We start from the raw sequence: 15,747 nt of genomic DNA on the forward strand, positions 1-15,747 counted from the left end.
CCAGGTTTATGAAGAATTGTGTTGAGATTTTGATGGGGGTTGCACTGAATCTGTAGATTGCTTTTCATAAGATTGCCATTTTTACTATGTTGATCCTACCTATCCAAGAGCATGTGGGAGCTTTGCATTTTCTGATATCTTCTTCAGTTTCTTTCTTCAGAGACTTAAAGTTCTTGTCATGCAGGTATTTCACTTACTTACTTAGAGTTACCCTGATGGTTCTGATAAATGGCAGTGGTTGTGGAATTGGTTATCTAGTGGAAAGGTCACGGTCATGACAGAACCCAGTGGTACTTTTTAGAGCTTTATTAGGAGGGAAAGGTGGGGAAAGGGAGGAGGAGAGCCAGGGCTGGAGGGGGAGGGAAGCAGGGGGCAGAAAGAGAGGGTGGGGGTCTGCATCAGGCTTTTTAAGGTGTGTACATAGCTGCCAGCGCCCCCTGATGGTGTAAGACGCAAGTCCCTGAGCTGCTCATGTACTGGAGTGAGGGCAGAATCCTAACATTCTAGACTTTTTGCTTATTATATAAAAAAGAGTGAATATGAATAGGGGCATCATTTTTCCCGGAAAAACTGCTTCCAGCTCACTTGGTGGGCATCAGTTGGCTCTTGGGGGGTAGGCAAGGGGACCTTCCGAGGTCGACTGGGATGGTGGCCTGTTCTGCTGCCCTGGAGCCGTCCATCCCTCTTGGCTTGGCACTCTAGCCGCTTTTGTATCTGATAGGATGCTGGTGAGACAGAAGTAGATCTGACCTGTCCAGATGGATTTAAGCTGGTTTCTGGAGCTTGGGAAAATTTTGAACATGTTAAGAAGCAGCCATGAGAAAATCAGTGACCATTTGTAGTGTTTAATACTCTTCTTATATTGGTTAGTGTTAATGGGAGAGACAGAGAGATTGGAACATGTTTTTAATTTTCATAACCTGAGATAAGCTTTATCAGAGACAGCTCATTTAAGGCACCTGTTTCCTTTACTAGTTTAGCATCCAGGAGACTGATGATCAATTATTGAGAGCATTTAACAATAATAGATGGTTATATTAAAGTCTGTTTTTGCAGAGCCCAGACACTTTTGGGTCTGGGGGAGTAAATGTCTTTTAGCTGTTACAGTTTCTTACTTGATGATCTCTGGACTCCAGTTCTGTGGTAGTTCTGTACCATTAGCTGAGCAGTTAGTTAGAAGAGGGAACTGGGAAGAGAAAAGCTTGTGGGGTGAGAACTCACTCTTTTGGAATTAGGGACAAGGCAGAGATCAGGGCCCTGTCTGTGTGCATGAGGAAGAGAAGCACTTCTGACAGGTCTGGAGTGAGGCACATGGAGGGAGCAATGAAATGAAAGCTCCTATCTTAGCTGGAAAATCTTTTCCCATTAAGTAACCCTGAAAGTACAATTAAATCTGGGAGGGGAGGATAAGGCTGTCCTCCCTACTCTGACAATAGGGAAACGAGGAGAGGTGAGATCCCCAAACTCCCAGGACTGGGTTAGTGATTCTGCTGCATTCTGGGTTCCCTGCAAATGAGCCTGTGGCCAAGCCTAGGTCTGCTGGAGGTCTTTCTCTGTCCCCCTGCCCCTTGGTGCCTGGGTCCAGTCATCTGACCAGTTGTCTTTCTAGGTGGCACTTTGAACAAGGCTCAGTTGATGGCCTGGAAGGGCACACATTAGCCGTTGTGGCCTTCCCTGCCTCCCTGCACTTAAAACAGGGACCCAACAGCTTTTGGGAGCCAGTCAGACAGCGCGTGCCAACACTTGGCAGTTTTGTTTTCAGGCCTATTTTTTATCTCTCTCCGGTACACCTTAAATGCCACAGCTGAAATTTCTGCTTTTGGGGTCAGGAGCCTTGCTCTCCAGATGCTTAAGTTTTAGTCCTATGTTGGGGAGGTCTGGGGGACAAGAGATGGATTTTATGCTGTGTCTTGAATTTTTTGGTGTCTGTTGCCTTGAGGACAGCTTTAGGAAGACCTGCCAAGAGGCAGAGTGTGAACTGATCATAAACCTGTTTGCATGTATCCTAGCCCACTTTCAAACCCATCTGTGCCTCTCAGGGCAGCTTGAGAATGAGTGGGAGGAGTTGAGGTGAGTTAAAGCTTGCCCAATGCTGGAGAGCAGAAAGCAGAAGTCAGATAGACAGAAGTGGTTGCACGTGCCAGAGAAACAATCAGAAGTGGAGAGGGGGTGGGGGTGAGGTTCAGAGCTTCGATAGAAAGGTTGGGGATAGTAACTCTTTTCATTTGCCCGTTTGCTGGCAGAAGTTAGATAGTTCCCATGAAATATCGGGGTTGAAATAGCCAAATTTACCGGTGTCTGCCCCTATGTCACATGGTTACAGCACCGAGAGAGAAAAATAAAAAATTAAAATAACGAACCGGGATCAGACTCCAGTCACAGGCGTCCCTGAGGTAGGAGAAGGATCTATGAATCAGCATAAGTTACTCCCACCTTTGTCAAGAGAGGAGTAAAATCTGGGAGCATCTGTAGCACGTGGACCCCCTGGGGGTCCAGCAGCATTGACCTCCTCGTCAGGAGAGAGAATGAGTGGGTGCCAGTGCAGCCCGAGGAATGCCCTCCCCCCACCAGCGTCCGGTGGGAGGAATATAGCTCAGGCTGCAGCCATGGGAAACGTCAGAGGAACTTAACAATCTTGGCAGCATGTGTGGTGGGGGGAGACACAGTGGCGCTGGTCACGAGCATGGTCCCAACACAGTGGTGGTGGTGGAGGTGGTGGTGGCGGTGGCGGTGGCGGTGGCGTGCAGTCACAGGTCCTCGGTATAGGCTTCCAAACGCTCAACCCTGGACAGACAGTGTGTGGAATTTCCTATCTGAGTTGTGGCACCAAATGATGGTTCTGCTGAACAGCACTGTTTGCTGCACTGGTTACCTTGTGGAAAGGTCACAGTCATGACAGAACCCAGTGGTACTTTTTAGAGCTTTATTAGGGGGGAGGGGGGAGGGAAAGAGGAGAGCTAGGCCTGTTGGGGGAGGGAAGTGGGGAGCAGAGCAGAGAGAGAGGGTGGGGGTCCATGTCCTGCTTTTTAAGGTGTGAACATAGTCGTCAACACCCCCTGATGACGTAAAATGCAAGACCCCTAGCTGCATATGAGTCAGAGTGAGGGCAGGATCCTAACATACCCCAATGTATTTTATATTATTAGTGGCTATTGTAAAGGGTGATGTTTCTATTATCTTTTTCTTAGCCAATTTATCATTTGTATATAGGAGAGCTACTGATATTTTTGAGTTAATCTTGTATCCTGCCACATTACTGAAGGTGTTTATCAGCTGTAGGAGTTCCCTGGTAGAATTGTTGGGGTCACTTATGTATACTATTATATCATCTGCAAATAGTGAAAGTTTGACTTCTTCCTTTCCAATTTGTATACCCTTGATCTCCTTTTGTTGTCTTATTGCTCTAGCTAGAAATTAAAGTACTATATTGAATAGATATGGGGACAATGGACACCTTTGTCTTGTTCCTGATTTTAGTAGAATTGCTTTGAGTTTCTCTCTATTTAATTTCATGTTGGCTGTTGGCATGAAGCAGTGTTGGATTTTGTCAAAGGCTCTTTCAGCATCTAATGAGATGATCATATGGTTTTTTCTTTGAGTTTGTTTATATGGTGTATTATATTGGCAGATTTTCATACATTGAACCACCCTTGCATCTCTGGGTTGAAGCCTACTTGGTCATGGTGGATAATTTTTTTGATGTGTTCTTGGATTCAGTTTGCCAATATTTTATTGAGAGTTTTTGCATCTATGTTCAGGAAGGAGATTGGTCTGTAATTCTCTTTCTTTGTTGCATCTTTGTGTGGTTTGGGTATCAGGGTAACTGTAGCCTCATAAAAAGAGTTGGTAATGTTCCTACTGTTTCTATTGTGTGGAACAATTTGAAGAGTATTGGTATTAACTCTTCTTTGAAATTCTGGTAGAATTCTGCGTTGAAACCATCTACTTCTGGGCTTTTTTTGGTTGGGAGACTTTTAATGACTGTTTCTATTTCCTTAGGGGTTATAGGTCTATTTAAATTGTTTAATCTGGTCTTGACTTAATTTTGGTATGTGGTAACTATTCAGAAAATTTTCCATTTCTTTCAGATTTTCCAATTTTGTGGAGTACAGGTTTTTGAAGTATGACCTGATAATTCTCTGTATTTGTTCGTTGTCTGTTGTTATGTCTCCCTTTTCATTTCTTATTTTGTTATTTTGGATATTCTCTCTTTGCCTTTTTGGTTATTTTGGATAAGGGCTTGTCTATCTTGTTGATTTTCTCAAAGAATCAACTCTTTGTTTCACTGATTCTTTGTATTGTTCTCTTTGTTTCTATTTTATTGATTTCAGCCCTCAACTTGATTATTTCCTGGTGTCTATTCCTCCTGGGTGAGTTTGCTTCTTTTTGTTCTAGAGCTTTAAAGTGTGCAGTTAAATCGCTAGTGTGAGATTTCTCCGACATTTTTATGTGGGCATTTGTTGCTGTGAATTTTCCTCTCAGCACTACTTTCATGGTGTCCCATAAATTTGGGTATATTGTACATTCATTTTCATTGAATTCTAGGAATGCTTTAATTTATTTCTTTATTTCTTCCTTGACCCATTGGTGATTCAGTTGAGCATTATTCAATTTCCATGAGATTGTAAGCTTTCTGTAATTTTTGTTGTTGTTGAAATCTAACTTTAAGCCATAGTGGTCTAATAAAATACAGGAGGTTATTCCAATTTTTTTGTTTCTGATGAGATTTGTTTTGTGACTGAGTATGTGGTTGATTTTAGAGAAGGTTCCATGGGGTGCTGAAAAGAAGGTATTTTCTTTTGTGTTAGGATGGAATGTTCTGTAGATATTGATTAAGTCCATTTGAGTCATAACATCTGTTAGATCCCTTATTTTTCTGTTAAGTTTCTGTCTGGCAGACCTGTCCATTGATGAGAGTGGGGTGTTGAAGTCTTTCACTACTAGTGTGTGGGGTTTGATGTGCGATTTAAGCTTTAAATGTTTCTTTTACATATGTGGGTGCCCTTGTATTTGAGGCATAAATGTTCAGAATTGAGACTTCATGTTGGTGGATTCTTCCTGTGATGAATATGTAATGACCTTCCTGATCTCTTTTGATTGATTATATTTTGTTAGATATCAGGATAGCCACACTAACTTGCTTTTTAAGTCCATTTGGTTGGAAAGCCTTTTCTCAGCCTTTTACTTTTAGGTAGTGTCTGTCTTTGAAGTTGAGGTGTGTTTCTTGTAAGCAGTGGAAGGATGGATCCTGTTTTCGTATCCATTCTGTTAGCCTGTGTCTTTTTATAGGCAAATTGAGTCCATTGATATTAAGGGATATTAATGACCAGTGATTGTTAATTCCTGCTATCTTTTGCTGATAGTGTGTGTGTGTGTGTGTGTGTGTGTGTGTATTTCCCTGCTTTGGGATTTGCTGCTGTGGGGTTATCTATTGCCTGTGTTTTAGTAGCAATTCCTTAGGTTGGAATTTTCCTTCTGGTGCTTTCTGTAGGGCTGGATTTGTGGAGAGATATTGTTTAAATCTGGTTTCGACTTGGAATGTCTTGTGTACTCCGTCTATGGTAATTGAAAGTTTTGCTAGGTATAGAATTTTGGGCTTGCATCCATGGTCTCAGGATCTTCTGACTTTCAGAGTCTCCATTGAGAAGTCAGGTGTTATTCTGATGGCTCTGCCTTTGTAAGTCACTTGGCCTTTTTCCTTTGCTGCTCTTAATATTCTTTCTTTATTCTGTATGTTTAATGGTTGGATTATTGTGTGGTGAGGGGATTTTTTTTTGGGGGGGTCTAGTCTTATTTGGTGTTCTATAAGCTTCTTTTATCACTATAGGTATTTCCTTCTTTAAGTTGGGAAAGTTTTCTTCTATGATTTTGTTGAATATATTTTCTGTGCCTTTGAGTTGGTATTCTTCTCCTTCTTCTATTCCTATTATTCTTAGGTTTGGCCTTTTCATGGTATCCCAGATTTCCTGCACGTTTTGTGTTAGGACTTTTTTGGCTTTAGTGTTTTCTTTGACTGACAAATCTATTTACTTTATATTTTATCCTCCACGCCAGAGATTCTCTCTTCCATCTCTTGTATTCTGTTGGTTATGTTTGCATTTGTAGTTCCTGTTCACTTACTCAGATTTTCTATTTCCAGCATTCCCTCAGTTTGTATCTTCTTCATTGTTTCTATTTCAATTTTTAGGTCTTGAACTGTTTCCTTCACCTGTCTGATTGCTTTTTCTTGGCTTTCTTTAAGGGATTTATTGATTTATTCCAATTTTTTGTTTGTCTTTTCCTCAACTCCTTTAAGGGAATTTTTCATTTCCTCTTCAAAGGCCCTTTTCATCTTTATAAAGTTATTTTTAAGGTCACTTTCTTCTGCTGCTTCTACATTGTGAAGTTCAGGTCTTGCTGTTGTAGAACTTCTAGGTTCTGATGGTGCTATATTGCTCTTTATGTTGTTGTATGTACTTTTGCACTGTTGTCTACCCATCTCTTCCTCCAGTAGGTACAAGAGATATCTGTGTCTGAGGGAGCTGCTCTTGGTCTAATATGTGCTTGCTGTGCCTGTGTCTCAGGGGGCCACTCTTGGTCCAATCATAGCTCTTGGTCTAATTGGAGCTGGTGGATTCTGTGTCTCAGGAAGCCGCTGAAGTCTCAGGGGCATGGGATGAGTTTGGGGTAGAGAGTGGGTTTTGTAGACTGCAAGGTCAGATGGGGGTGTTTGTGGGGGAAGCCTCTCCACAGGAGTCTTCCCTTCTGGCTTGCAATTGGGGCAGCAATGGGTGGGGGTGGGGGTGGGAGGCATGGGTTGTGCCTCAGGGGCTAGGTCCTAGAGGTAGGACTCTCTGGGTGGTAGAAGATTCACTCACCTCTTGGTCCCATCAGAGCTGGCAGATTCTGTTCTCAGGAAGCTGCTGAGGTCACAGAGGGATGGGTTAGTTTGGGGTAGGGAGTGGGTCTTGTAGATTGCAGGGTCTAATGGGGGTTGTCGGTAGAGAAGCCTGCCAACAGGAATCTTCCCTGCTGGCCTGCAACTGGGGCATGGATCGAATTGTTGAACTTGTGTCAAATACTTTTCTGCATCTGTTAAGATGAGCATGTGTTTAAAACTTCATTATATTGATGTAATACATAACATTTATTAATTTGCAAACTAACCATCCTTAGGTCCTTGGGATGTATCCCACTGATCACAGTGAGTATTTTTGTTGATGTGCTTTTGGAGTCCTTTGCTACTATTTTGTTGAGGATTTTGTTTTGATGTTAATGAAGAATGGTTAGCTTGTAGGTTGTTGTGTGTATATATGTATTCTTCCATGTAAACTGAATTTGAAAGAATTTCTTATTCCTCAAATTTTGGGATAATTTGATCATTTCTGTTAGCTTTTATTTAAATATTTGAATTCAGCAGTGAACTCACCTGTTGTTGATGTGTTCTTTTAACAGTTGTTATATATTATAAAATCAATTTTACTACTCATTGATTTGTTTAGGTTTTCTATTTCTTTGTGACCAAGTCTCAGTAAGGTGTTGTCTTAGTTTGTTTTCTATTTTTGTGGTCAAAACCATGACCAGAAGTCACGTGAAGGGAAAAGGTTTTAATGTCACTAGCAGTCTGTTAGATTCTGTAAATATGACTCCCAGTAGGAAGCCATGCTTTAGCAGCCATGTTTTTCTGTTAAAAGCCCCACAGCTTTGTTGGTTATGTGTATTTGTCTAAAGAAAGGGACCCATTTGTACCATGGGCTAGGAAATTTGTTAATATGATAAAAATATCTATCATAAAAAATTAAGAAGATGAATAATTTTTTTGGCTCATGGTTTCACAGGCATCAATTTATCATGGTGTGTAGGGCATGGCAGAATAAAGTATCATCATGACATCCAGGAAGCAAAGAAAAAGGAATATGAGAAAGAGCTAGGGCAAGATACCCCAAGGACAGACCCGCCCCAGAGACCTTCAAGTAGGCCCCACCTCTTATCTTTTACCACATCCCAGTAATGCTATCAAGGAACCAATCCATTCGCCAGGACAAAACCCTCTTGATCGAGTTGTCTCTGGAAGCACCATCACAAAGACACTGAGACATGTGCTTTACTAACCTATCAGGTGTTTTTTAATTAAGTCAAGTTGACAGACTTTTGCCTTCACTTCTAACTCTGTACAGTTCTTGGAATAGTTGTCTTATCTCCAAATAACTTCTCTAAAAATAAAGAGTGGACATAATATCTCAGCTCTTCCCAAGAGCTTCCAAGTTTCCCCTTTGCACTTGTCTTTAAATTTCTACCATAGCAACTGATCCAACAAGCTTGATTTTTCCAAATGTCTCCCAACAATGATGTGGAATGATTTTCTGCTAAATCCTTTTAATATCAAATGCATATGTAAAAGTCATTTCTCCAACCAGTTATTGATAACCAACATTATAAAAAATCTGCCACACACACCCAGAAAATTTACCACACTGCCTAGGCATATAAGGAATTCACTACTCCCAAGGGAGACACTGGCAGCTTAGAAAAATAAATTCCTAATTCTTTACTCTGGAAATGATTATTTTCCATATTTCAGCTGTCACCCTTCTATTATTGGGGTGGAATGTAGAAATTCTCTTTTCCGTATTACCTAATGTTTATACAGTGTTTCTTGAGGCATGTAGCATTAACTAGTGGTTCTAATAGTTCCAAGAACAGAATCTCATCAGTAAGGGATATAATTGCATTAAGAAACAGGCTTTCATTAGCTCAGTGATGAGTTGAATTGCTCAGTTCATAATCCTGGGCAGATGTGAATGTATCATCATGTTGAAAATAGTCTTTTCACATACAGCAAGGAATTTCAATATGAAATCATTCTGGGTTTATAGTGAATCTTAAATGGAATGGTGTGTTCTTGAAAGAGCAAGAAAGAAAAAGAACATGCAGAGATGGTCATCTGAACACAAAGGCAAGGATGGTAATTTTGCTGCCATCAAACATAATATTCCTAGACTGCCGTATGCTGAAGAGGAAAAGAAGAACTTATGGGGCCCATCAAATCATGTCCTTTATGTTACCTTGTGTATTAGTTACTTTTCTGTTGTTGTGATCAAACACTACATACAACCAAGGCAACTTATAGAAGGAAGAGTTTATTTGGGCTTTATGATTCCAGAGGGATAAGAGTCCATCATGGTGGGGAGGCATGGCAGCAGGCAGGCATGGCCCCAGGAGCAGGCAGCTAGGATCTCACATCTTTAAACATAAGCACAAAGTGAAGCAAGTCCACTGTGACAATACTTCCTCCAGCAAAGCCATACTTCCTAAACTTCCTCAAACAGTTCCACCATTAGAGACCAAGTGTTCAAATACCTGTGGCTATGTGGGATATTTCTCATTCAAACCACCACACCTTGTAATAGTGGAACAGAACTCGAATGAAAATCCATATATGTGTTTATTATCTTGACAAATTCTTATTGAATAACCTAATGTACTAGGCAGAGAAATAAGAAAATCCTTTTTGTTAACCCGTATCTTGATAGTGATTGTGGAAAGAGAAAATAATCAAAACAAGCAAACGAAAGAATTCCTTCCTTCTTTCCTTTCTTCCTTCCTCCCTTCTTCCTTCCTCCCTCCCTCCCTCCCTCTCTCCCTCCCTCCCTCCCTCCCTCCCTTCCTTCCTTCCTTCCTTTGTTCTTTCATCTGTTCTTTCTTCCCCAGGTTTAGGGTTTGAACACAAGGGCTCTCTCATGCTAGGCAAGCACTCTACTACTGACCTACCTACTAACCTTGGTAATCTATGATGGTGGTAAGAATTGCTAAAACAGAGTTATTCAAAAGAGTGTTAGAGTGTGAGGACTTACAATTTTTGTTTTTTAGATCACGTGGTCAGAAAAGGTCCTAGAGGAGTTGACATTTGAACTACCATCTGAATACAAGAGCTAGGGATTTGTGGATCGAGTAAAGAATGTTGAAAGTAGATGTTACAGCTTGTGAAGAGGCATTTGGTAGGAATTCCTTGATTTCTGAGAGCAGATGGGAAGGCAGATGTTTTTGCATGGTCACCAAGTTGCTTTGAGAGTGACAGGGGTCAGATCCTGTGCAGTCTTCTAAACCACAGTTAAGAGTTGGTATTTTAGGAAGCACTTGGAAGTAGTAAAGAAGAAAAAAATGATGTGATTTATCATTTTAAATGAATGCACTGTTGCTATGATAATTCTCCTATGGGACATATACCTTCATCAGTAGGATTGGAAGTGGTAAGACTGATTTTCTCTTCAGAGGTCCAAGGCTTATCCTTACAGAGTTCAGTTAGTACTTGTTCCCTCTCTGCACACCCATCATTTCTCCTAGGTGTCAGGCCTAGGCTCTGACTCCAAATATGCTTTGTTAATCAACTTATACAATTGTATAAAGTCAGAACTCTATACTAAATTTATATAAATATAAATTTATATATTTATATGTAACACATATTAAATGAAATATATAGTATCTGTAAATTTGTATATAAAATATATTATTTTTATATATTTGTCATACATATTTACATAAGGAAGCAATCAAGAAGCCTCAAGATCTGCTACTGACTGAAACCAAGGTGGCAGTTGTGCTCTAGCCCTACCTCTGTAGCTCTAGGTCTGCCAGCTAAGCCCAATGACCTAATTCCAAGGTTCCACATCCTCCCAAAACAGCATCACCAACTGGGGATGAACTGTTCAAACACATAAGCCTATGAGGGCCATCTCAAACCATAACAATTGGCTAAAAAATAAGTGCTATATGTGATTTCCTGGACATAGCCTTAAAGAACGGGGAAATGTGGTTACTCCTCTCTTTCTTTCTCCAGTTCCTTAGATACTGTATGAATTTGCCAGAATCCCAGGAGCTTGCAGAAAAGGGCCCTAGTCTTTTTACATCATGAAAACAGGCCAGTTCAGTGACTCCTCCCTCTAGGCTTTCATAAGACAGGTAAACATTATCATAGTTAAGCCACCACTACTTTGAATTTCTATCACACACAAAGTTAATAATGAATAATATGATACCCCACAACTAGCACCTTTTCTAAAGATAAATATGTTTGCTACAAGCAAGGATCTAATTGGCATAACTGTTATTCATGTTGTGTACAATTTAGTTTTCACACACCAAAAAAGTTCCCCACTTATTCAACCCAAAGTTTCTTTTTTTTAACTTATGAAAGAATTATAGACCATTTATTAGCATCAAGTATTAAAAGCACCATACTTCCTCTAGGGAAGCAAAAATTGATCCTCATTTTCCTCACAGCATCTCACATTTCATAAACCCTTGTTTAAAATTAACTCATATCATTAAACAACATAAAAATTCTTTTACAACTACAAAATACAAGCTGTCTTCTGAGAGACTGAAAATGTGAGTTTAATATAGTACATAATATAATGTCAAATAGGTGACCGAAATCTATTCAATATTGGTGAAGACAGTCTCAACTCCCAGATTTCCAGCTGTTCTGGTTTCTGTCTTACCACACATCCTATTGCTCTGGCCAGATGTCATCCAACCACAGGACGGGAATTTCTACCCTGTTCAAGAGTACAAGTTACTAAAACTGGGAGGAACAATATGAAATTTATAACTAATGAAAAACTAAACTAAAGCATGTTTTCAATTTAGTTAACATTTTGGCTCTTTATTTGATGTGTATGGGAGCTTTTGTCTGTGTGTTTTAAAATCTGGCATGTTCTATAAATGGCACAATCCATTCTGAAGCCATGACCAATTTTTTTTAAAAGATAGCTACTATAATAAATCAGGAAATGTCCAAGTACCTTGTGCAATGTAAGGGTGGATTTTTTTAAAGATTCATGTTTTGTTTGTATACTTGGAGTGAGGAGTTGACCAAAAAGAATTTAGAGGTATTGGAGAGATGGCTCAGGACACACAAGGCAAGTCACAACCTTCTATAAACCAATTGGGATCCAATACCAATTTCTGGCCTAATCAGGCACTGCATGAATATGTTATATGTACATGCAGACAAAATACTCAAACATGTGGGAAAAAAAATATATATAGTCAGGCATGGTGGTTTGTACCTCTAATTCCAGTAATTGGGAGGCAGAAGTAGGATCTCTGTGAGTCCAAGGCCAGTGTGGTCTACTTAGTAAGTAAGTTCTGGGCTAGCCTGAGATGCATAGTGAGACATGTCCAATAAACAAAACAAATCAAAATAAAAAAATCACCCCCCCAAAAAAACTAATGTATATTGGTAGTTATTCATACTTATCATTTTAACCAGTTTTTAGTTTGCATTAATTGCTTCTCACAGCAAAAGGAAGCTTCTTTGATAAAAGTTGAGAACAGCACATATCATTGGTTATATACATAAATATTACAATGTAGTTTGATAGCATGGGCATTAAGCAAAACAACAGTATGTTCTTCGCTAGGGCCTGTGATCTCCCACGTCATGAGCTTTTGACTAAGTTTTGCCGTGTTATACACGAATGTTCTGTGGCGCAGGCCTCATCTTAAAGCAAATGCAGTTGGTTGTCCCCATAGCCATCATGCCAATATTGCCCCGGTGGGCACATCTCAGCAGCAATTCAGCATTGCAGTTTGCAGGGTCCAGTGCTGGGTAAAACCCCTGATATCTTTTCTTCTCCAGCAGCCTACATAGAACCTTCCGGCACTATGAAGCACTATGTATCAAGGAGAATGTTTCCTGGTCAGTTCAAGGTGGAGTTCACTATGTCCCACATATAAAGTGAGTCATGTCTTCAGCAATAGGCTTTTATTGTCTAGTTATGGTAGGAATTCAAGAGCAATGGCAATGGCCTGTGTTATTTTGGATGTCTCTGGGGCCTCTCTAAACAATAACTTTTAGGGATGTATCTATATCATGCCTGGCACTGAGAGTTTAATAACCCATATTTTCTGGGAGCAACGTTATACACCCATGCAGAATACTTCTGCTCAAAATACCCTTTAAAAAATATTTTTATATTTTGCAGTTAGCTTGCAAACTAGTGGATTTCCATGAGACTTCCTCATATGTTCTTAATTTGGGTTTTTCTATCCCTTACCTTCTCTCTCTCAATACACCCTATCCTTTCTTAAACCTTTAGCCACCAATACATCCCTTTTCTCCTTTTATGCTGCCTGTGTTCTATTGTCCCCTCTAACTGATTTTTTTTTGGGCGTTGGAAGATTGTAAGTTTCTATATAGCTTTTCCATGAACCATTCATTTTGGTTAAGAATTCCATTAACACTTCATTTCCCATTCTCTACCCTGCTGTATGCTTGAAGCCTTCTACCCCAAATGTCCCCTTCTCTATTTTCATTTTGCCTGTGTTTTACTGTCTGCCTTCCCTCAAGACATCCACTTTCCAATGACCTATTTTTAGTTTCCTGGCTTCCTTATGTACTCCAGGTTAAATATACAAAATTTTTATTTTAACAGCATGAGATATGGTGATGGTCCATGTAAATGTGTATATATGTTTCTAAAAGGGATAGATAAGAATAAAATAACTACACTAACTCTTGACTTGCCAGTCTTTGGAGGACAGTTTCCTCTCTCTTTAAGACTTAATGAACATTAAACCTCCAAATCTACAACATTAGCACAAAAGAAGCCTGATAAAACTAGCACAGTAATTTATACATAGTTATGAATGAATTGGTGAGTAAAGTAATATGTAATATGCATCATGACTCAGATTGTCAAACTAATATACAGCTTATTTATAGTGGATTATTTCCCAGTCTCTGTCCAATCATTTAATAGTTTCCATATGCTTGTCTGTGCTTTGGTGAGTCTTACCCACCAAAAGCAAGTGGAAGGCTGTAAAGTAAAAATTGATTTCCTTTTCACCACCCTTGCCTTCAGAACATTCTCTAGCACACATTCTAAGTGGTTTGTGGACTTTCCCTATATGAGTCTGAACATGACTGAATGTTATAGAGCTACAAAACAAATATTGCTGTGTGATCTTGTGTGATACATATGAATATAATACTATGAGTGGATTTTGCTTACACACACACTATGTATATATATATATATATATATATATATATATATATGTATAATGTAAATACAGATGGATGGGTATACCTTATTCTTTTTAATGATTACCTTGTGTTCCATTGCATGAGTGTTTGTCTGCTCATGGGTGAATAGCCCTCTTTAAAGATTTTGCTATGGCAAACAACCCTTCAAGCACAATTTCTTTTTTTAAAAATTCCTTTTTGTTACATTTATTTCTTTTATGTGTGTGCGAGTGTGTGTGTAGATGAGAGGACAACTTGCTGGAGTCTGTTCTCTCCTTTCACCATGGCGATCTTAGTAATAGAACCCAGGTTGTCAGGGTTTGCCTGCTCAGCCACCTTAGTGGCCCTAAGCAAGTCTTCTTATATTGCTTCTTTGGATTGCTTAGATGGCACTTGCTAATGTCCTTTGGCAACATATTTATAGGAATGGGCATCTTTTATTCTTTAAAGCCCATGAGAACTCATTCATATCAGTCTACAAACACAAAACCAAAGATGGTTTTATACAAATGATAAAAGTGGTTAGGAGCTCAGATCCAATTAGAAAAAATCTCTAACATCTTGTCATTTTCTTCTAAATTTAGATCACCAGCCTCAACTTGTCAAAAAAAGTTATTCTAGAGATTATCCTTAAAATCCTTTCATGTTAATTTTATCATATCTTCTATCCAAAGGATATCCGAGAGGGGAGGTGCAGCCTGGGAAACTATCACTAGACTACAGAGATGGAAGCTCCAGAAGGTAAGAATGGTGCTTTCACAGTGGAGAAGTGACATGCTGAGGGGCCTTGGTCATCCAGAGCATTTGGTAACCCAACCCCCTCTTTAAATAATGAGCTCCTTTCAGAGAAGCAGACACCCTGAGATCTGCTGCTTGTTAGGTGTGGGCCTCAAACAAGTAGCTGAACTCCTCCACCTCAGTTCCTTGAAATGATCATGAGAATATTGTCTATTTTGTGAGGTTCTTATGAAAAAAAATCAAGAACTAACATTTATAAAGCATTGCAGGGCCTGGCACATAGTAAGCACTCTGCAGGTGTTAGTTAAATAAAATGCCAAACTGTGTAAGCAGAGTGCTTATCTTGCCTTATCTACTGAAGAAGCCCCTCCTGAAACTTCCTAAGCTGGAAGGAATGTATGTATGTAAAATGCTTGCTCCTTCTCTTCACCAGCCCCCTCACTGTAGACACTTTTCTGTTTGGTGCTCACAGAAGCCCAGCATTTCAGTAGTCTGTCACAATCAGAAGTGATTAGGTTACAAATAAAATGGATTGATATTGTGTAACCATTTCTCAGATAGTTGCTTGTGAATTATTTGTGTTCAAGAAACTGTTTTAGAAGAAGAGGAGAATTGCAAAGATATATCATATAACAAATCGAGTTAAAATCCAGCAACCAAGTATGACATGTACTCATGTACTGTACTTAACATTTTAATGTTACAATTATTGAACTTCCTTTATTCAAAGGGGGCTTACCAGAGCTTCACACACCATCTTGCAATTTCCTGCATTTTGATTAGTGTCAAAAGATTTGGGCTCAAGTCTGAAGCTTTTTTTTTTTTTTCCTGAAAGTTTCCAAGGTATGCTGTACACTTTGAGACTTTTTCTTTAGTAGAAAGGTGAAGTCCTGATATGGCCTTAGATGCTGCAACAGATTATTTTGGATGACTATATCATGATTTAGTCTAATAATGAAGATGAATGTCTCATTTTCTCATATTATCACTAATAG

At 39.5% G+C, this 15,747-nt stretch overlaps 1 long non-coding RNA gene across 1 annotated transcript in view; it reads left to right on the forward strand.

Annotated features, from left to right (window-relative positions):
• The window catches only part of LOC128101979 (uncharacterized), a 56,784-nt gene that overhangs the window by 9,043 nt on the left and 31,994 nt on the right, over positions 1–15,747 (forward strand). The window contains exons 3-4 of the long non-coding RNA XR_008215281.1: positions 12,626–12,724; positions 14,689–14,755. This is a non-coding gene — a long non-coding RNA (uncharacterized LOC128101979). The remainder of the gene's footprint in view (positions 1–12,625; positions 12,725–14,688; positions 14,756–15,747) is intronic.

The sequence above is a fragment of the Peromyscus californicus genome, unplaced genomic scaffold, assembly GCF_007827085.1.
Source record: "Peromyscus californicus insignis strain IS unplaced genomic scaffold, ASM782708v3 Scaffold_7__1_contigs__length_154581171, whole genome shotgun sequence".
NCBI lineage: Eukaryota > Metazoa > Chordata > Mammalia > Rodentia > Cricetidae > Peromyscus > Peromyscus californicus.